Source organism: Cygnus olor, chromosome 5 (genome assembly GCF_009769625.2).
Source record: "Cygnus olor isolate bCygOlo1 chromosome 5, bCygOlo1.pri.v2, whole genome shotgun sequence".
Taxonomy (NCBI): Eukaryota; Metazoa; Chordata; class Aves; order Anseriformes; family Anatidae; genus Cygnus; species Cygnus olor.
In genome coordinates this window covers 15494388-15515842 of record NC_049173.1, presented here as the reverse complement: position 1 = coordinate 15515842, position 21455 = coordinate 15494388, and the positions used below count along the sequence as shown (strand labels likewise).

General features: G+C 39.4%; 1 protein-coding gene across 1 annotated transcript in view; it reads right to left on the bottom strand.

Annotated features, from left to right (window-relative positions):
* Window positions 1-15376, bottom strand: part of DICER1 (dicer 1, ribonuclease III) — a 69368-nt gene extending 53992 nt beyond the window's left edge. Inside the window, 1 exon segment of the mRNA XM_040558151.1 lies at window positions 15188-15376. The gene's annotated coding sequence lies outside the window, so the exon portion shown is untranslated.
* Window positions 15377-21455: the final 6079 nt, after the last annotated feature.

The following is a 21455-nucleotide window of genomic DNA, read 5'->3' as shown; positions in this document are numbered from 1 at the left end:
TCCTGCAGCATCAGAGGGTAGAAACCACCATTATAGTTAAGAAAGTCCTTTGGGCTGGCATCCTGTGTGTGTGTACATGTTATAAAGTGGAGTCAGTACCAAGTGGGAGTCAGCCTTCTCTTCACTGCATTATCCCAGCAACCTTATATTTCAAATATTTTTCTTTGGTTTATTACACTGCAAACAAAGCTAGTCAGGAACGACGGTACAAACTCCATACTACCTCAGATTCACTCCAAAAAAAAAAAAATACTCTTAGCATCTAAGGAACTAATAAACCTTCTCCATGGAAGTCCGGGAAAAAAAAAAACATACTCAGAACACCCCTTTAAATGAGAAGCCAACTGTAAGAACACAAACATTTAATAGATTTAACAATTAAAGTCAAATTACTCCGTGTAATACTTATCTCACCTTTTTTTTCAAGCTATACTTGAAAACTTACCCATTTAAAAATCACAGTTAAGTGCACAGATCCTAATTTATGCAGTTAAGAATATTATGACATCAATATCAGAAGAAAACATAGCCAAACATATCTATGAATTTATTATGTGGTCCTTTACTTGGGTAGCAAGTTATTTACTGGTAATTATTTAATTTAGCTAAAGGTTACGTTTAAGCCTCTCAGGCGAGCGTGTGTTTTGACAGGAAGGCAATTAAGCAGACCTTAGGGCAGGGATTTCTCTTTTCCCCAGCCCAGGGGCAAGCTGTGAGGCAAGTACAGTTCCAAAGCACCAATTATTCTTGCTTACGGTAAGTAAAAGCAGCAGCTGCCCCCTGAATATAACCCCATGTGGGGATTTCAAGCCTGTTATTTGCGTAAACAAAAACATAAATCCTTCCTCCCCATGTGGCAAAAAGTCAAGCTCCCCAAAACACAGGTGTCTGACAGTTTTCTGTTCTTTCATTGCCAGAACATCCAAAGTTACTAACGGAGTCCTACAACACAAGAGGTCTCTGAAATTATTAGCATCACAATGCAAAAAAATCTATGGATATCTGGGTTTTAAGCCATCTTTTACAATTTTCACCAAGTCTAAACGAGAGTTCAGATCTCATAGCGTTGACTATAATATTAATTCGTCTATCACCCGAGAATCAGTGTGGAAATAGTAGGCTTAATTTCCCCAAATTAATTTATGTATCATTAATAGTGAAAATTAACTTACCCTAATGAAACACACAAAATACGGAAGTATTACGTACCGATTACTACATTATTTAATTACATTTTGGGCTTTGTGGTTTTTAGTCTGTTTTCTTAAAAAAGTAAAAGCTTCTCACTAATCACACTACAGGTCTGTGTATACTCTTTCCTGGCCAACTACCTGGGTACACTACTGGAATTTTCTTTTATGTGAAGCTGGGATAGAATTAATACTAAGTTCATAAAAATATATTATAAAGACATCCAACTAACACTCCCCAAATTAACAGACCTTTGACATCTTTTTGCATAAACGTCTTAATGTCTTCTTGCCTCAAAAAGAAAAAACACCCCACCACACCTTCTCAGATGCCAGGAAATCCAATCTCCAGACAGATATCTTCAGATAGGGGAAAAAAAGGGGGGATGAGGAGGGTAGAGGGAAGACTTCATTCATTTTAATTCATTTTACTGAAGAAAAAAACTGCATAATCTGTGAAACATTTCTATATGCCTGCCAGTTTTTACGTATTTATTTTAGACTATATAATAATGTCTAAAGGTGTCGATGAAAACACTGTGGAATCTTAACAGTGTTTCAAGTGCACTCACACGAAATATGAAGAACAGCATTCCCCACTGCCAGACAAGAATACACGTGCCTGTTTGCAGAGCGAGCTGAATAAATTACAAAATGGAAAAGCTTATTAGAAAAGGAAGTAATTTACACATCTGGCTAACCAACTTACTGTGCACAGCACAAGAAAATAAAGATTTTTATAAAGCCATTTATTGTTTTTAGAGCTGAGAATCAATGAGGCTAACATTAATTACCTGGATGATAATTTCAAATTAACAAGTGCAGTGCGTTTGGCAGTGTTAACAAAACCAACACTAAAAAACTTTGCATACCATGCATGAAGCACTTCACATGGATTCCAGATATTTTGAATTTTCTAAGAATTGAAATAACCTTTCTTTTAACAGTAGTTATTACTGCTTTCTATTTGAGTCACACTGAAAAAATTGCAATCCTTGGGAAGGTAGTAGCTTTTATATCCTACGGAAAGGCTGGGTCTCAGCCCCTGAACAGCTACGTACCTGGAGGAGCACAATGAACATTGCATTAAAAGGTACAGCATTTTATATATAATGCTATTCCCTCCATATAAACATATGCATATAAATTAGAACTTAATTCTTTTACATCATTTACAGTTAAACAAATTAAGAATAATAAGACTTCAGCAAGTTATAATGAATTAACTATTTTTAGTTATTTTAATGCATTGATCACTTTTCAACGTTGTCCAAAAAAGGCACATATATTTGCATACTGCCTAGCATTCAAAGAAGCCTTTAAAATTACATTTTCACATTATGAAGCTAGAAGTTTCATACAGTATTTTTGCATCACAGATTATCTGTAGTACTGTTGGCTTTCAAAAATAACTGGAAACAAGAAACCAACTTAGATATTTTATAAAAAATTACTTGGTGAGAAGATGGCAATAGGACAGCTGAAGTCCTTAGCAAAGGTGAAGTGGCAAAAAATAGCAGCACAGGACAAGACACGTTTGTCTTGTGTATTTTTAGTCCTGAACCAGAGGTAAGAAAAACTGGAATGGTTTGTAAATATTATCTTGTGCTCTATAACTTAAGGTTTGCAATGAAAAAGAAAAAAAGAAAAACATCTTTATTTATCAGATGTCTCAAATAGAAATCTTAGGAGTGTAAATATTGCCTTACTTTTGACTTTGAACAATAAAAATATTTAAGATGCACAAAATGCAACTGGAACACCTTGTGCACTGTGCATGGGATCACAGATGCCTAACAGTAACGAGCTTAAAATTTAAAGCGCCCCCCCCCCCCCCCCCCTTTAAATGCCTTTCACTCTCTCATTAACTATGAAAGAGAGAAAAAGGTCAAACAAGATAGACAGCCAAACACATTAGTGAAGTTGTGAAGTGCCCTGTTCATCATAAGGGTCCCCTAACGGCAGTGCTGACGCAGCTAAGCACCAGTAGCACTCAGAGCCCGCACACACAAATCAGAGAACAGACCTGGTCTGGAGTCAGCCGTCTGTGAATCTTCCACAGGAGCAGAATGAGTACAAGGTGACAAAGAATTACTGCAGATAAAATAGGTATCTGTGAGAGATTTCTCTGTTTGCGTGTATGTTCGCAAGTATTTTTGCCTAATGCCAAGTCTACATTATAGGTAAGAATCTTTCTAATCCAGTGTAGCATTAGTCCAATTTTTCATGTTAGCTTTGTACATCACAAATAGAGTAATGTGTACTTATACTATTCACCTTACCAAAAAAGGTAACCAAGCTGCTCCTCCTTGCTGAATAATAAAAGAGCTTCAAGAAGTGAAATAAGCTGTTTTGCTACTACCTATGTGAGCCATTAAAAAAAATAATGGAAGATAAGCACATCACAGAATCACAGAATATTTACTTTTTACTTCTTAAAACTGGAGTGGAAGCTATCCCAGTCTATAAACAGCAGCATTACCCAGCTATGAACATAAAAGGGTGGTTCCAGGTATCAAAGCTATTATGGTTTACTGAATATTGCATCGACTCATTTAATGATTATTGAAAAATGTTAGAAAGCAAAAATAATTGAATTTTGCTAAACAATTCCACTTTTCCTAAATTCTTATATAAAGCCATTCAGGGCTGAGAAATAGTGTTTTAAAGCAGTTAAATCCCGGTAAATGGTGCAGTTGAGGGTTTCCGATGTTAGTTTGGGTTCTGGAAGCAATATAACACTGTAGTACTCCACCTGGCAATTAACCCTTCTGCCCAGGGGAACTCAGAATTAATATATTCATCGAGTTCTTTCAGTTCCAGATCTAGCCTAAATAACCGGCACAATATTGCACTGGGAAGACAGACATACCTACAGGATCTTGGTCCACATTCATCAGTTAAATGGAATTCCTCTCTTCTGTAGCACTAAAGCATAGTCCTACAATTCAGTCAGCTCAGAATTGTATTTTCAGGGCAGAACAAAGATAAAATTCAGAAGAGCTTTTATAAAAAAATACATATATCATTGTAGATTTTGCTCTACCCAGAATTCCAGCTCCACAGAACTGGTTACCAAATAACAGCAGTTTTAAAAAAATAGAAAAATAAGAAGCAAAGGAAAAAGTTCTGTCGTGTTCATACCACATCAGTTCTAGCTTGCACTGAAGTTGTCAAACCACCTACAATTATGCCTAGTATCATCTGATTGCCGGGGAATCAGCAAGCATTTTACAGGTTGCTTGATTCCAGCACAATTAAGCAGCCAACAGCAGGTAGTCATCAATAAAACACTTTTTTGTGATTTTGTCAGTTCTGAATTTTTAGAAAAAGATCCAAATTCTGTGATGTCCACCTGGCAGCTGCATGAGCAGAGCCTAAACTGTCTCTCCCTTCCACCAGTGTCCTAAGCTTCTACTCTGGATATATCAGGACCTACAAAAAAAAAATCTTAGCAGGTATATTCACTACAGAAATCTTGGGGGCATGGAGGGAAAGACAAAAGTAAGAAGTGGAACACATCTCCACGATGCTGACTCTGGCAAAAGAAAAACAGATTCACACGTGAATCTCTAATTTGCACTTATCACCATATCATTCTTCCAACCTGAGTTGAGAAAATTCAGTGTTTGACGTTTATGACTCATTCTAGGGCAGCACATTGTGGAAACATTCCTAGACACCTTTTGTTATCTGACCCTTGGGCAGCTCTACAAATGCTTCAACACTTTCACTTAACAATGAGTACTGGACGAGGAATATTTTCTTGCCCTCGCTTATCCTCCCCATGCCCTGCAGATGACCAATTCCACAGGTCAGACTGAGCACACAACTCTCCGGAGTACAATCAAATCCAGACTAAAGAGATCCATGAGGCAGCATGCAAGAGGGTGGAAGAAGCAGCAGCTGTAAGGAACACAACCTTTTAGGCAGTATCAGAAGAAATGCTGCCAGCATTTAAGTGACAAAGAACAATGAAAGCTCAATCTAGGTATGAAGGGATTAAAGGAAAGAAACAGGTTTCTAGAAGCACAGAAGAAAAACATGAATACAAGCAAAACTTTCGAGAAGTAGAGATACTCCTTCTCAAATTAAAAAAAAAATACTGAAAGTCATAAGACACCAAATAAAAGACATTTAAAAGCAAGGGAATAATACACATTTTAAGACAGAATAACTATTCCACCACAACATCCCAATACAGCAGGTCTGATTAAATCCACGGTATTAATACCCCTTAATTCAATATTGACTTTTACAAGGAAACTTTAAATAATCAGTTAAAAACTCATTTAGGTTTTGAGGTTTCCTTTGAAACAATTACTTCTTTACTGATATTAATTACCTGGGTCTACAACTGATAAACATGAACCTCCAATAAGTTAGGAGGGTACTGTTACCACTATTATGAACATTCACTTACTTCATTTACCTTGTTAATTGGTATTTTCCATCATGCAGAACAGCTTGTTTGCCTGCCTGTTACACGTATTATGGTGTATTTAGAAAGAATTTAGAACTCAGTTATACACAGATTATTTTAAAGCATCATTAAACAAAGCTTTACATTATGTAAAGTAAATATTTAAATATAACTGGCTTTTAATTTCACTGAATAATCATTTGATTATATTACCTATAGCTAATGAGCTGATTTATTTGAGTGGGCATGAAGAGAGGCACCAACATGCTGAAAGAAGAAGATAATTGAGTGGTATGACTTTCAGAATGATTTACACAGATGTAGTGCCTAACTTTCAACGGAGATTTGAAATTTTTTCCACTTCTTCCTCTGAACTGCTTTCATAACTCTAAAGAAGGAGGCAAAGCTGAGGAAATCTAACTTCTCTTTAGTTAACAGATTAATTACAATACCTTTCTTGCATAAGAAAAATCAGAAGTACTGTTATTTAGAACAAATGCAGAGATTAGTTTTTACCACTTTAAATACTTAACTAGACATTTGCTGAACACAGAATACAATACTGACATTCAAGCTCATTTTTTTCTCTAACTACATGTAATGTATACAAAAGATAGCTTGAATTGTAAATTTTGAAAATGGCTATTTCAGCATCTTCCAAACATATACTAGAACTGAGGAAAAAACAACCTGTAGATTTAGGCCTGTACTATTTGTAATAAGGAGTATTGAAATGAAATCGTAAAGCTATAGTTATTAGAACTGTGACACTGCTGGACAGATAAGACCTTAGAGAAAGCGAGTCTAATCAATCGAGGCAATGAAGTTAATTTGGAAGGTAGAAGTGAATTAAACCCTTACAGGCAAGCTGTCGCTGAGGAGAGTGGCCCTACTACTTTTCTTCAATTAGGATTAAACACAGAACACATGCATGTTAGTTTCACCAGTGGTGTTTCGTTTTAGCTCTCAAATACTCTCACACAAGCCCACGTCTGGTTGTACAGTCAAAGTTTTCTAGAACATATACAGAGGAAATGTGATACCCCTGGTATAGAAATATGAAGTGTCTCCAGTATTTTTGTCATCACTTCTCTTCCATTTTCACTCCGAAGTGAGACAAAACGCTATCCTCTTGTCAGCTTAACACGCATTTAATAGAGACTGCCATACACGCAAGAACATCCCTCTTCTATTCGCTCTTCAGCCCACATGCTGTCTCCCACTCCGTCTAATGCTGGCACAACCATTTCCAGGTAATTTGTGACCAGATCTAGAACATAACAGTAATAAAATCACACAGAAGAAAGCTGTTCCTTAGATTAAGCAGTTTCCCTAATGCACCACACAGCTTCAGAAATGCTTGCACTCAAAGCTTCATAGCAAGTACCATTACGCCAGGGGACACACATGCATTTTCTTCCTAGGCAGGAATGGCAGCTCAAATGCACGTCCAACTATATACAGCCTGGCATACATGAGGAGCCTATACACCTCGGATGCTTAAACGGAAAAAATATTTACTGTTTTGAGTATTATCTCCATGGTCATATAACACCTAGCTAGAATGAAAAATATAAAATGTTTGTTTTCTTTAGAAGTTAAGTTTTCTACTTTTGTCTTTTTAGTTAACCCTCAAGACAGTATCATAACACCAATTGCAAATACTCCTGCATTAATTATTGGCTAAAATTTCATATGAAAATTATACATAGTCAAATGATATTCTAAATAGCATGTCTGTTGATTGAAACTGATAGATATTCTTTACCCCATAAATATAGTAGGATAGAAAAGTTTAGCCCCTACTTTAAGTGTGGAAAACCAAAGAGTGAAAGTCACTCTGTTCGCTTTTTGGACATTCTTGCTCAAAGTTTTCATGCATCTTAACTGTACTATCGCCAATAAATTACATGTGTTTTTAAAAACTGCAGTCAATATTCACCCCTAAACGAAGAGTAACTCAGAGAAAAACACAGCCTGGATAACTTGCATAGCCTAATCTCCACCTTCCATATAATTTTACAGATCATTACTCAAATTGAGGGAAAAAAAGAAAAATCAGAATGTTTTCCCGGCTTACAAAGGTGACTTGCCTTTTCCAACTACTTCAACCTGTTAATTACATGAGAAGTTCAGAAGTATTTAAAGATTTGTGTTGTGGATAGTGTGAGGTCCTAAAGCTTTGATTTCAGATTAAGGATTACAAATCTCTATCATGCTGGCAGTAAACAGACTAGATTTTTTTTTTTTTTTTTTAAAGTCAAGACAATGTTTTTGCCCTTCCCTTGCTGAAACCTAACCACTCTGTTTCCAAAAGCTCCTAAGGTTAACCAAAGACTAAAAAACCTCAAAGTTTCAGAAGAATGTGAAACAGCGTAAAAGAAAACACTCATCTTCAAGTTATTAGACTTTGATTTGTATTCAATTTTACTACCACCCTGGAACACATAATCACTGTTCGATGAAAACAGGAAAAGATGTTCTAAAACTTAGACCATTTTCTTGAATAGCTCCTGAATTACGGAGTCATGAGACTATACTATCACTAGATAGAAGTGATGGGTTTTATACAAGGCATAACTTTGGACCTGAGTTTTCCAAAGCTAATAAGCTAGAGCACAAGTGTTCCATCTTGCTACCACTTTCAGGTGGTATTATCTTTGTTTAAAAGCTGTTGAAACCTCAGAATATTATTCATTAAAGAAATGTCATTAAGTGGAGGTTTGAATCCATTAGACTTTCCACACCATAAGCTTTCACCCCCCGCACACTTTGGTTCATATCCTATATTCACCCCAGCTGATTTTCATACACAAAACCCACACGATAACTATAATAATGCATTTGATTATAACAACACTTATTAAGAAAAGTGAGAAAGTGGAATGTTGAAAAAATATGAAAAATTAACACGTGAGAAATCAATATTCACATAATATGAAGTATTCACTGATTCAATAGGGAAGACAATCAAGTGGAGGGTAGTATTTTGGGATGAGACCTCATGAGACCGCTGATCCAATCCTGTGGCAACCTAGTGCTAGATGGAGGAACCCTGCTCTTCTCACTGCTCCTTCCCTTCTCTAAACAGCTGTGGCACTGGTCTGACTTGGAAAAAATAGTTCAGCTCCCTAACAATGTCATTTTTCTCCTTTACCTAGGAAAGCTTGTGCTTGCTGAACCAGCAGAAATCAATTGTGTGCAGGTGTCAGATGACTATTAGAGCTGGCATGAGGACACAGTTGTCATCCGTTTTGACAGCCATCATATGGTCTACGTGACAGAAAACAAGCAAATTGGATTCAAGAGGTTTTTGACTGTCACTCAAAAAGAGAGACCAACTTCTTTATTGCCAACTGTTGCTGACCTGTGTGTCACTAAGTGACAAGAAACCTAAAATTCCAGCAACAAAACTTCTTGCTCTCCAGTCCAAAACCAATTAATCGAATGCAACAAAAGAAAACATTTAGTGGCAGCAGACAGCAGTAACAGGATGACCAAATAAAAGACTTTTAACAACTGTTAATAGCTGGCAATGTATACATTAGTAGCATTATTGGCACATTACTCAAAATGCTTGCCAGAAATCAGTACCTGCTTCATCATTATGCCAGTCACTACATGCCCTAAAATCATCCAGCAGTTTGTTGCACGCCCTCATCCACCGAGATAAAAAAACAGTCGGTGGACAGTTTCAACTAATCATGGATTTTGTTACTGAAAACTCATCTTCTCTAAGTAACACAGACTTAAGACGACCACTTTCCAGAAAATTCAGTATTAATCAAGGCAGGTTTCACATCTCAATTTCTACACAGCAGAGCATTAACTATGCAAAGATTACCATAGGGAAAATTACTCATCTCCTGGAAGTTGATTGTATGTCTTTCAAAGACCCAGGGAGCTCATAAATGTTTTTGGCATTCTCCCAGTCTTTTTTCAATGAACTACTTCAAGGTAAAAATGCAGGCCTAGGTTGTACATTACCTTCAAAAACCCTACACCTCCTCCTCTGGAGCTCTGTCTGTGTCACAGCTCAAGCGCTTTCCTCTCAAATCCCAGGACAGGAATTTTTTAGTGCACATTCTAGTCACACTTCTTCAGAGAAAGATTTCACGAAATTGTAGTCTGATTACACAGCAAACAAATCAACTGATGTATTCAGCATATAATCATATAGACTTGAATAGCTGGGTATACATTTCTTAATTATTTATGATCCTTGAAAGCATACAAATAAACAACTTTCTCTTGTGGTGTCAGTTACAGCTTTCTATATTTCTTCAGTGTCAAAATAAGTCAATTCAGGAGGCTCAGGTTGACAGAGTTCAATGTTATTTAGAGCAATGAAGAAAGGAAAAAATTCATTACAAGTAGTAAAAAAATTAAAATGAGGTCCCTGGGATCCTGTTTAATTTTCCCAAGCAAACAGAAAATGCAGGCCTTGCTTAGAATAACTGTAGAAATAATGAGAAAGAAAAATAACCCCTAGGCTTTTAGTAACATGCTCGTGTCACTTTCCTCTTACAGTCTCTGCCATTCAGGTTGACACTATTCATTTCCTCAGGTCAATTTTCTCCTTGTTTAGCACCACAGAAACAGGAAAGCATTAGTAGTAAGAACAATAAATAAGTAAGAAATACACACAGATCTTCCCAGGGACTCGGAGAGCACATGGCAGAAACAACAGATCTAATCAAGTTTTCTTTTTGACATGGTGTACTTTTCATGCCCGTTATCCACCTTCAGTAGTCAGCTTCTAAAGCCTTGGAGATCATTTTGACAGTACTAAGTCAGACAGCAATAGTAACTAAAAATGATCTTCAGTAATGGGAGGGGCATGTGCCATCCGCCGCCCCCAAGTCTTTCCGAGAGATCATATCACTTCTTGATTAATAACTTCACAGAGCAGATCAGCAATACGGGCATTTAACTTAGTGCCATGGTGGCAAAAGGTTGTAGGTAACCAGAGGAAAAAAAAAAAAAAAACACCCAAGGCTAAAACTCAGTTATACTGAATGCATTTGCTTTCCCTTAGTTTTTCTTTTTGGAAGAAGACATAACGATTGACCATGAAGTTAGCAAGGCAGACAGATTTGCCCACTAAGAAATACAAAACTTAAGCGAGGAACTAAGAGTCTCACTTGAGAGTGATTATACTTGGTCACCTTTAATGATAAGGATATTAGTGCCGAGATGACTGAACTTTTATAAAGCCGAAGTAAGTCAGCTTAAATGTATCTAATTCTCTTAATGTACAAAGGCAGAATACAAACATCTTGTAACTGTCCTTGATTTAAGCACTTGAAAGTTAAACTGAAAGGATGGGGTCAAGAGAGAGAGATACCTGAATTAACTCTAGACCACTACAGATTATCTCTAGAAGTTCTTAAGCATCAACTATGAAGCAAATTTACATTGTTCACTTCTTTTTGAAGAGGAAAATACACAGCCAAAGAGCCAGCAACAGTTACAAGAAAGCTGTAAGAAACTTGATCTAGATCACAGATGAGGGAGGGAGGCTGTTGCAAACAAAAAAGAAACATGAATTGCAAAGTTAGCCAGCCCAGACACGTTTGCATAGCCAAATCAGCTCAAGGGAGTCAAACAAGTTAACTTCAGAAAAACTGTATTTGCCTCTCTTCCTATGGGGAAAGGAAATTTATGTTATCAGCAAGGAGGTCTAAAATTCCAGCCAGCTTTCATAAAGATTAAAAAAATAATCATTAATTCTTGCATTTTCAAGGAGACCAAATGTTTACTGCTACCCAGTCAGGTTTTAGCATCTCTGCTGAGGAAACTCTACGTGGGTTGACATTTTATCAGGAATAAGAGACTCCAAAAGAGAGACAGGCACTGGAAACCAGGTTTTAATAATTAACAGTAAGGGTTGGGGATTTTCTTGTGTACACAAATGGTAAAGAAAAAATAAAACAAGAAAAAAAAAACAGGTACACTGATGAGTGATTTATGAAAACTACAAAAAGAATCTAAAAACCCACAATGCCAACTTAAGTAGTCCAAACCCGTCTACCTCTATTCCCAGCAGCCATCCCACTGCATGTCGGACACAAATGCACACTTCTTTGGTGAACTCAGTTAAGGAACTGATCCTTTATGAATGGCAACAAAAGATGCAAAACATGGGCAGAAACTGATTACACCTTACATGGCAGCATTTGCAGTACTATGTGATGGACATAAAAAAAAAGCAGAGCAAACAAGTTGTTCTACAAGACTCTTGAATTTGCAAGGATGAAGAGAGAATTATTTTGGTTCTAATGCCTTGGTCAGAAGGGACCCACCTGTCCCACTGTCTCGGTCAAAAAAAATAAAACCTGCAGACTCGTGTATATACAGCTACATAAAAGCCACAACAACAGGTACAAAAGACCCTGGCTTCAGTAGTATTTATGCAAGGAAAAGTTGGAGAATATTGCTCTTCCTAGTTTCAGTTCTCTGCTTCACAATTCCAGACCACTGAGCAATTTGAAGGTAAGAAATACCAGGGAAAGTGTCCTTAACTAATTCAGTCTGCAATAAAGAGCAGAAATAACAAGGGAGTTTGAGATACGCTGCTTAAGTTCAAACTTGAACATTTGTGGCATTAGTAGGTAAGGCATGGAAGAACTACCAAAACCAAGAGTTCACCTAACAGAGTATCAAGGCATACTTTAATAAAGTTGCATGCCGCTGTGTCCCATTGATTCCATCCTTTAGCATGGTTATTTAATGACATTCCTACACCTGCCCACCCCCTCAAATGGTCAGCACACTTTGAACACCAAACCTTCAAATTCAAACCAAAGATTGCAGTAACTTCATCTAAAAAGTGAAGTTTTAGTTTTTACTATATATCAAGTTTTTCTTCTGGTTTATCACAATCCATATGGAAGTCATGAAAGGCTGAAGGATGAAGAAATAATGGAGTGAAGAAAGCACGATTTTCCTTTACTTATTATTTGCCTTCAAGATAGCGTGTTCAAAAAGCACATTTCACACAATTATACAGAGGTCACTGCTCTGTACAGTACTACAATTACACTTCTACTTAACTTAAAGGGAGCCACTTCTGAAGGAGGGGAGCTGAGAGTGTAAAATAATTTCTGTGCTATCAGTATGAAGAAATTACTGCTGAAATACGAAGGTGATGGGACACAGATGGTCAGTGGCTACAGAGCGAGCCATTACGACAGGAGGGAAGTGGAGCACAGCGGCCACCTCACTGCTCTGCCAGCAACCTATCAAGCTCCATATCCGCCATTTGTACCACACCAACTGCACGAGAGAAAAAGAAAACTAAATTTTCTCTCCAATAAGTATGAAATAATGGTATAATCCATGTCAAAGTATGTTTTGATGCTTGATAGATTAGATTAAGGCCATAAATAAAACTCGTCTGTAGTCTTAGCATTATAATGCTTGTCACTCTATAATGCTCGTCCTTAAGTGTACAATCCTTTCCAAAAATCTTCTTGAACTGTTGCTCTCGCTCACATTCTACAGCTTACCCAAAGAGAAAATAAGTCAACTCCACGTTCACCATATCCATTTTACTAGGTTGCTCCTTGCTCTACTAAAAAGTATAAAAATGCTTTCTGTTTGTTTTTGTCAGTAATTTGCATTCAGTTACAGATCAATGCACATACAGAAAGTGTACATGGGCAAAGCAGCAGTACTGAAACTCTGTAATAAGGTGCACCTGAAGCAACTTTGTGTCAAGGAAAAAGGACCTTACAAACCTTTGAAACAGGAAATGTATGGAATACACAAAAAATGTGTTTTGTTTTGTGTTTTTTTTTTAAACTGCAGATTCTGCTTTTTTTCTTCCCATAATCTACAGAGCATTAAGGTAGATCTCAAAAACAAAGTATAATTCCTATAAAAAAGGTTTGTATAATATGTCAAAGTATCTTTCCAGCTAGTTGGCCTCCCTCTGCCAGTATCCAATGGAGGACATATACAAAGGAGTATAATAGTAAGGGAAGCCTTGAATTTACATAGTTTACCTTCACTGACCAGTCACCTTGATGTTTGCCGAGCCTGAGAAGATATTTCCGTGTTTGATAGTTTCTGATCCCCCTCCTCCCCTACAAATTAACTGTTTCATTTTTCAGGTAAACTTTTGGCATTCCTAATATGCTGCACCAGGTATTTTAGTTACCCATGATATAAAGTAGTGACTCCTTTCATTTGTTTTAAATCTGTAAACTACAGTAACCTTTCAAAAACAGGTGAAAAAAAAGTTACTGCACAATGCCCCTTACCCCTCTTCTTGGGGCTCTTTCCCCAGGTGAAGAGTCCTAGTCAACTTTGCCTCTACCTTTTTTTTTTTTTAGCCTAACACAGCCTTTTTCATGTAGAATAGAGAGACAGGAAGAATACCCAAACTGCATTTAGCATTAAATATATGGGCCAAACAAGGAATTAAACTCCATCATATTGATGCCAGTTTATTTTCATTTAATTGTTAATTCCAACATTTTTAACTTCTTTGGTTGCTGAGTACTGAGCTGCCACTTGCACAGAACTGAAGCATCACCAAGACACTTTCATAAACAGCAGTAGCTAATTCAGAGCTTGGCACTTCTGAACACACAGGTATATACTTTTAAATCCTATGCATTAATAAATAACGAAGTAGCAATCCAATGACGATATACATATAAGCACTTCCAGTTGCAAGCTTCTAGGAATATCTCCAAACCTTTTGTAGTTATGAAGACTACAACATATCTTGGAGACACAGACAATGGGAAAGCTCCTCTTCATAGAGAGACTTAGAATAATTATGGCATATTAGAAGTCATTCCAGTTTGTGTCTATATCAACTGGTTAAAAAAAACACCACACACTCAACTCACCAAAGATATACATGCAGTTTGCACTTCACCACAGCACCCAGAATGCTTTATATAGCAAAACAAAAAACATAAAGTAATATAAAGAAAAGAGTGTCTAAAAAGTTAATTCTGTTTTGATTTTTCGTTTAAAAGTGGTCATCACCTTCAAACCTACAACTTGCACCACTTTAGCTCACGGTATAACTTGATGTTCAACACCTTAGCGTAAAAATTGCTGATATCTTATAACCTGAAGTACCAAACAACCTCCACACTTTCACTATTTGAAGTTAACTGGTGATTTACTTTTTGGAAATAATGATTTATGAGGAAGGATAATACACTAAGAAATCCCTCCAGATGTCAATATCACAGTCAGTTTTCTACTCATTCACCCCTTTTTCCAGTTTTACCCCCGGCACCAACCAACCCCCGCGCAGAACTACGCCTTTTTCCCCTCCTGGCCTTTTTCAGCCCCGAACCACGCGGCACAAGGCACGCCTTCACCACCCTGCCGCTACGTTTTCCCCCTTCTACAAGCGGTCGGGGAGGGGAAGAGCGGCGCGGGGCCGTGCTGCGGGCACACCGCCTCGCACACCGCCCCGGAGCGGCACCCCATGCCCCCCCCCCATCCCCCTCAGCGCCCCGCGCGCAGACAAAGCCGTGAGCGGCCGGAGCGCGGCCCCCGCCTCACGCACCCGCGGGGCCGGGCCGCGGCCGCCATCTCCTACCTGCTGTGACGGGAGGCGGCCCGGCGCGTCTCCCCGCTACAGGCCGCGTCTCATTGTGCCGCCGCCGCCGCCATTTGCCCGCCACCGCCGCGCTGCCCCCGGCTGTCAGGTTCCTCCATTCACCTGGGCCCCCGCGCGGCCGCCTCCCCCTGCCTGCCCCCCCCTTACGCCGCCGGCCCTACGCAAACGGAGCACCTCCCCCAGCCCTCCCACCCATACCAACGGGGGCCGCCCAACGCCCGCGACGCAAGCCCGGTCCGAGAATTCCGCCCTGCGCAGCTCGCATGCTCCCCATCGCCGCGCTGTGAAAGGAGCCGCGCGATTGGCGGCGGGAGGCGGGTAAAAGGTGAAAGGTTCACCGACCGGCCAATCCGCTCGCCGGACACGGCAGCTGCCGGGGTGCCGCCGGGTGGTCCCGGCGCTCACGTGTGTGCGCCCTCCCCTCCCCCGCCAGAGCGCCGCGAGGCTCTCGGCCCCGGCTGCCCGGCCCCTCCGCTTCTGCCCTGCGCATGCGCGCGGGCGGGGCTCGCGCGCGCGGGAGGTGGCGGGCGCAGCGCTGAGGCGAAGGGCGGCAGCCGCCATCTTGGCGGGGTCGGAGGCCCGTGGGGTCGGGCTGTGGTGTTCGGCTTGTAGGGTGGGGAGGTGGTGAGGCCGGCTGCAGGGCACTGTTCTTTGCTCTGGGGCTGGAGTGGTCTTGAAGAGTTGAATGTCACTGAACGGGAGGCAAAAAGCAGTCCTTGATGACTTAGATCAGTCTCAGGGCACAGCAGCGCTTCATCTCTGGTGCTTCTGTGTGGTGAAATTCCACTTATCCATACACACAGGTGGTCAGAGTGCCCGTTCTGCTCATCAGGGAGCTAGCACCCACAGCCCTTGCTGGTGCTAGGCCAGAAGGGGGAAGAAGAAAGGGCCACTGGAGGCAGTTGGGTCCATTCGTGCGCCCTCAGCAGCATCTCCTTTTGCCATTGCGTGGGACAGCATTGACTAGCTGGACAATTGGTTTCCAGTCTCTTGTCAGCACACAGTTGAGTGACATTACAAGCTACAACTATATTTAAAAAAAAAAAAAAAAAAAAAAAAAAACAAACAAAAAAGCTCTTGGATTAAACTGCTAATCTAGATCTAGGGTAACTATTATTTTCCACCATCAAAACCCTTCAACCAGAGGTGAAGAAACTGAAAAATGCTTGGTGCACAGACAGGAACACAATTTCTCTTGCACCTCATATGCTACTGTTTTCCAGCTTTTATTTCCTTGACACAATTGACATCAATATCTTCAAGTCCTTGGAAAACTGGGGGGTGGAAATGGCAAGACAATAAAAAGCCTTGAATTTACCTAACTTACCTAAACAGGGCTGCAGTGCAACAAGACTGCCAAATAATACCTGATGTAGGGGAATGTTTGGTTGTAAGTGTGAGGAACTGGTCGGTGAGGTAGGGCACAGGATTGAAATGAATTACTTGATCAGAACTAGCCCGTTTGGAGTTTCGGTACAGTTTATTTTAATTTAAAATCCCAGGTTATTTTAAGTCCCTAGTTCCCACCTCCCATGGCATCACCTGCCAACACCGTTCTCTGTGACTGGTGAGAAGACTGAACCTTCCTCACAGAGATGAAGCTAATAATCAAACCTCCAAGCTTGATTACAGCATCGCTTAGATCCATAGCTGCAGCCCAGACCAGAGAGATGCAGAGGGCAAATAATCATAGAATCATAGAATTATTAGGGTTGGAAAAGACCTTCACCTGGTCCAACCATTACCCTACCACCAATATCATCCACTAAACCATGTCTCTAAGCACCACGTCCAACCTTTCCTTGAACACCCCAAGGGACGGTGACTCCACCACCTCCCTGGGCAACGCGTCCTAGTGCCTGACTGCTCTTTCTGAGTAGAAATGTCTCCTCATTTCCAACCTAAACCTCCCCTGGTGCAACTTGAGGCCATTCCCTCTAGTCCTATCACCAGTTACCTGTGAGAAGAGGCCAACCCCCAGCTCCCCACACCTTCTTTTCAGGTAGTTGGAGAGAGGATAACTCTTGTACAGACAAATTTGGAGTTTGAAAGTCCCTCAGCCTAATGTAAATTGAGGTAGATCACCAGAGAGCTGAAATACAATAATCGCATGCCAGTTTTGTCTGGTCTTATCCCCACATAAATGGCAGTTTTATGGAACGAGAGGGGAATCATCCTGCTGAATGTCCAGTCATCAGTTACAGTAGGGTTGGAGCACAAAATTGCCACTTCACTCTTGAACAGCTGTCTGGAAGCGACTTTGAAAAAGCTGTATCTGGCTCATTGACAAGCCCCTACCTGCTCAACACGTTGTGCTCACCCTTTGCAGTACCAGTCAATGTTTTCAGTGTCAACACCAGCTGTTAAGACTATCCTGGAACCGTCCATGGATTTAATAGCTCAACTTTTTTACTTTGGTGCCCTCTTCTTGGGGTTCATTTACATTATCAACAAATGAATTGTTGACCAACAAGAGAGGTTTTGGTGGTTGCTGTTTTTTCTTCTGAGCATGGTAAAAAGAACTGTGCCAAAAATGGAAGTAAGCAGTGCAAATCTTTACTGACAACAGCAACAGTTTGATTTGGTCTCATTTTGTCTGCTAAATACAAAAATCAGTTTTTCTGTTTAACTTTTCTTCCCTGTCCTTCACTCACAAGTGTCCAAAAACCCTTAATTTTGCATAGTTTTCCTACTCTTTGTGCAAGAAAAATATGTGTATTTACCATACTTTACCACAGCGATGGGATACACACACTTAAAGCTTATAACAGGCCTACCTGCAGTGCTAGTAGCAAGTGGTCAGATCTATGGACTGCCCATACAAATCACCACACCAGTGATGTAAAGATATAGCCACATCTGGACAATGTGGTCATTTTTGTGGAAGGAAACCTTTAAATAACATAAATATACACAGCTGGCCCCGTTCTGCCTACTCCTGGCACCTCGTTTTGACAGTGGATGGATTTAGTTTCATGCTGTGTTTCACTGATCCTGTTTGCCCTGCTGCACAACACTACAAGTTGTTTCAGGCATGCAGTTACACTTGTGTTAGTCCAGGACTATCCTAAGATCACACTTCCTGACAGAGGGACTGGAGATCATCCTTGTTGCCTAACGAAGATGGTAAATGTAATACAAAGCCACTTCCCCCTTTTTAGTTGGGCTGAATGCAATGGGTATACAGCAACGGGTCTGTCACCAGAGACCCAGCTTTCCTCATCCATCTGCACTCTGCCAGGGACTTACCACTTCCTTAGTATGACTGTTTGTGCCTACTAAATCAGTATGAGGAGATAAAGGTAACTGGAGCACACTAAGGTTCATTTAAACCTCTGTGAAATGATTTCAGATAAAAAGTGACAGAGAGGCCTATGGTTTTACCACATTGTTTCCTTTACCTAGCTCAAACCTCGGTTCTTCTTTAGGGCATGTCTTTTGTAATGCCCATATTATTAAATATCACAATATTAAGCATTTTTATACTATTGAGGGGGCACCCTTCTGTTTTTTATGGATGGAAGAATAATTACATCCCATGACAAAACCTTAGGAAGAGGAGCAGCTGTTCAGCCTTATCCAGTGGGAGCTGTCAGAACATATGGGTCTATTTTTCCAATTTTAACTGAAGTACTGAAGGAAATTGGCATTCTTGATTATTTCTAACATAAAATAAAGCAGAAAGAAACCCTCCTTAATCCTCTGCAGGCCATGATTAAATAATGAATTTTATCCAATTCACGGAGGTTCAAAGAGAAGGCAAGCAGAATGCTTGAAACAGAAAACAAAACACAAATGCCAGGAGAATTCTGGAACTTATTTTCTTATAAAGAAAAGGGTGTCTTTCTCCACAGCTACTTCCTCCTTGAGCATGCCAGCTGACAGGAGTTTTTGATTTAAAAGCACAGTTAGGATAAAACCTGTGCTATCCTTTATTGTTCTATCACCACTATCCCCTCCTTTGAAGGAATGGATATTTTTATGCTATATGCATGTGTTATGACAGCTATTCTTCAGAGTTTAAGGCCAAATCAAAAATTAACCTTTAATTTCACAAATTTCTTACCAAAAAAAAAAAAAAAAAGAAAGAAAGAAAGAAAGAAAATCATCAATGTGATAAAAACTCTAAAAAAATGCACTAAGTTCTTGGCATTCAAAGTTTGATTAAAAAACAAAAAAAAAAAAAAAACATGCAACTATAAAAACAAAGCAAAGAGGCCATTGGATTAAAGGAATAGAATAGCCCAACTAATTAAAATCCAGAACAGAAACAGTGATAATGCACTAAATTACAGCTTTCAAAATATCTTTAGTGCTGGAATTATAGATGGTTTACTCTATGGGATAACTGCCATAAGACAAAACCAACAACAAGAAGAGACGTTTATCTCTCCCTTTTTAAAAAATCATATCGCAAAATGATGCTTTTTTTTTTTTTTTTTCTTCTGTTGGGTAAGAGTAACAAAATTTGTATGGGTTAGAATGGAGGTAAAATTCAATTAAAAAAAAAACTCACTGTGTGACAAGTAATTGTCTTTGTTCATGCTACACAACTTTGAAATTATGCCAGTGGAAACCAGGCTTTGTGCTTTTTGGCTCTACACATCTCATCACGTTCCAAAATGGATTCTGAAGAGATTCCTTCCCGCGAGTCAATGGTGACCTCTGTTGTTCCCTGCTGTTGATACCAGCCACGATGCTGTTTTGTCATTGCATCACACACTATTTCAATAATGCGCTTCAAAACAAGCTGGCACTTACCGATAAAATATGGGCTAGAGCGTTGCAAGCAAGTTTCTGGCCAGGAAAGGACGTGTCTATTCTGCACCCCGCTTGAAAAAATTTAAATTGAGACTTTCCTCTCAAACGGCCCCCAGCCTGGCTACCAGGTTTTTTAGTTCATAGTTGTGAATCACTGCAGAAAAGAGCAGTTACAAACACTTTAAACCACAGCGTTAATAATAACATCTGCAATGTATTATGAGAAAAAGCTGCACGTATGATTATGGAGGAGGAAGTTGGAAGAAAGAAAGAACTTCTATTCGAGCAGAGTCCATTCTTAAAACTTTAAAGAAGGTGTTAGGTTGCACAAACTTTTGGTTCCCCCCCCTAGGATGCTATTTTAAAAAAATATCTCAGAGTGCTTTCACACTTCAGTGGCTCAGAGTTCATAACTCTAAATAAGGATGTTTCCCCCAGTGCAAGCAAACCTTTAATGTTTTCAACTGCCGTCGTGTCTTTCCTGACCTCTTTAAACAGCTGGTTTACTTTTCAAATCCATATTAAAAATGGGATATCAACTCATTCACTCTCCCTATGCAGAGAGTCAGCATTGATGACTGCTGCTTACAAAAATAATTGATAATAAATGTTGCTATTCATTAATGTGGAAAGCCATTGCTTAGTAGGAGCATGACTGGGAATTTCTTCTCATCTGTCACTGACTTAAAGTTAGTTTAAGCAAGTCAGGTAATTTCTGGGTTCCACAAGCAGCTTCAGTACAAAAGATCTATCATACCTAACAAGCAAAGGTTCCTAATATCCTTGAAATACACACTTTTTGCACTCCATTTTACCTGAGAATCAAGAAATAAGACTTTGCAATGTAAAATGTGCTTAGCTACTATTTTTACGATGATTCTTGCTAATGTGCAGAAAATACATATCAGCAAAGTGATCAATCAGTTCCCCAGGGTGCAGATCAGCCATAAAAGTAATGCAAAAATAATCAGTTCAGAGTATTTACAGCAGATGGAGCTACACATTTTGCTTTGATCATACGTTACCTCACATTCCAAGGTAAAGTGTACAGTTTGGCAAGGACAGAGATCTACCAATGGTACAGTCTAGCCAAGGAACAGACCTAGTCACAGAAGACATTTCATGAATTACTGTGATGAACGCTCCTGGAAATAATCCTTGTAACATCAATACAAATAGCAACTCAGGAAAAGATTATTGCTGTTAATATTACCTGGCTATTGGTGTTTTAAGAGAAGAGGCTCTCAGATTTTGTTATATTTGCCCAGCAAGTGGAAGGAATTCCTGCTCTTGCTAGGTTTTGTTTAAATAACCTGTTTAATGTGTAATTAAGGTAAAATAAGCACTGAAGAGAGATCACAGGTTTCAACATACAGTACCAACCAGAATATATGCCTGATGCCCACAGGTTATCCTTAGGAGGGTCGGGTTTTCTCACAGCCACAATATGCATACTGGTTCCTTACATAAAATGAACCCTGTGCTA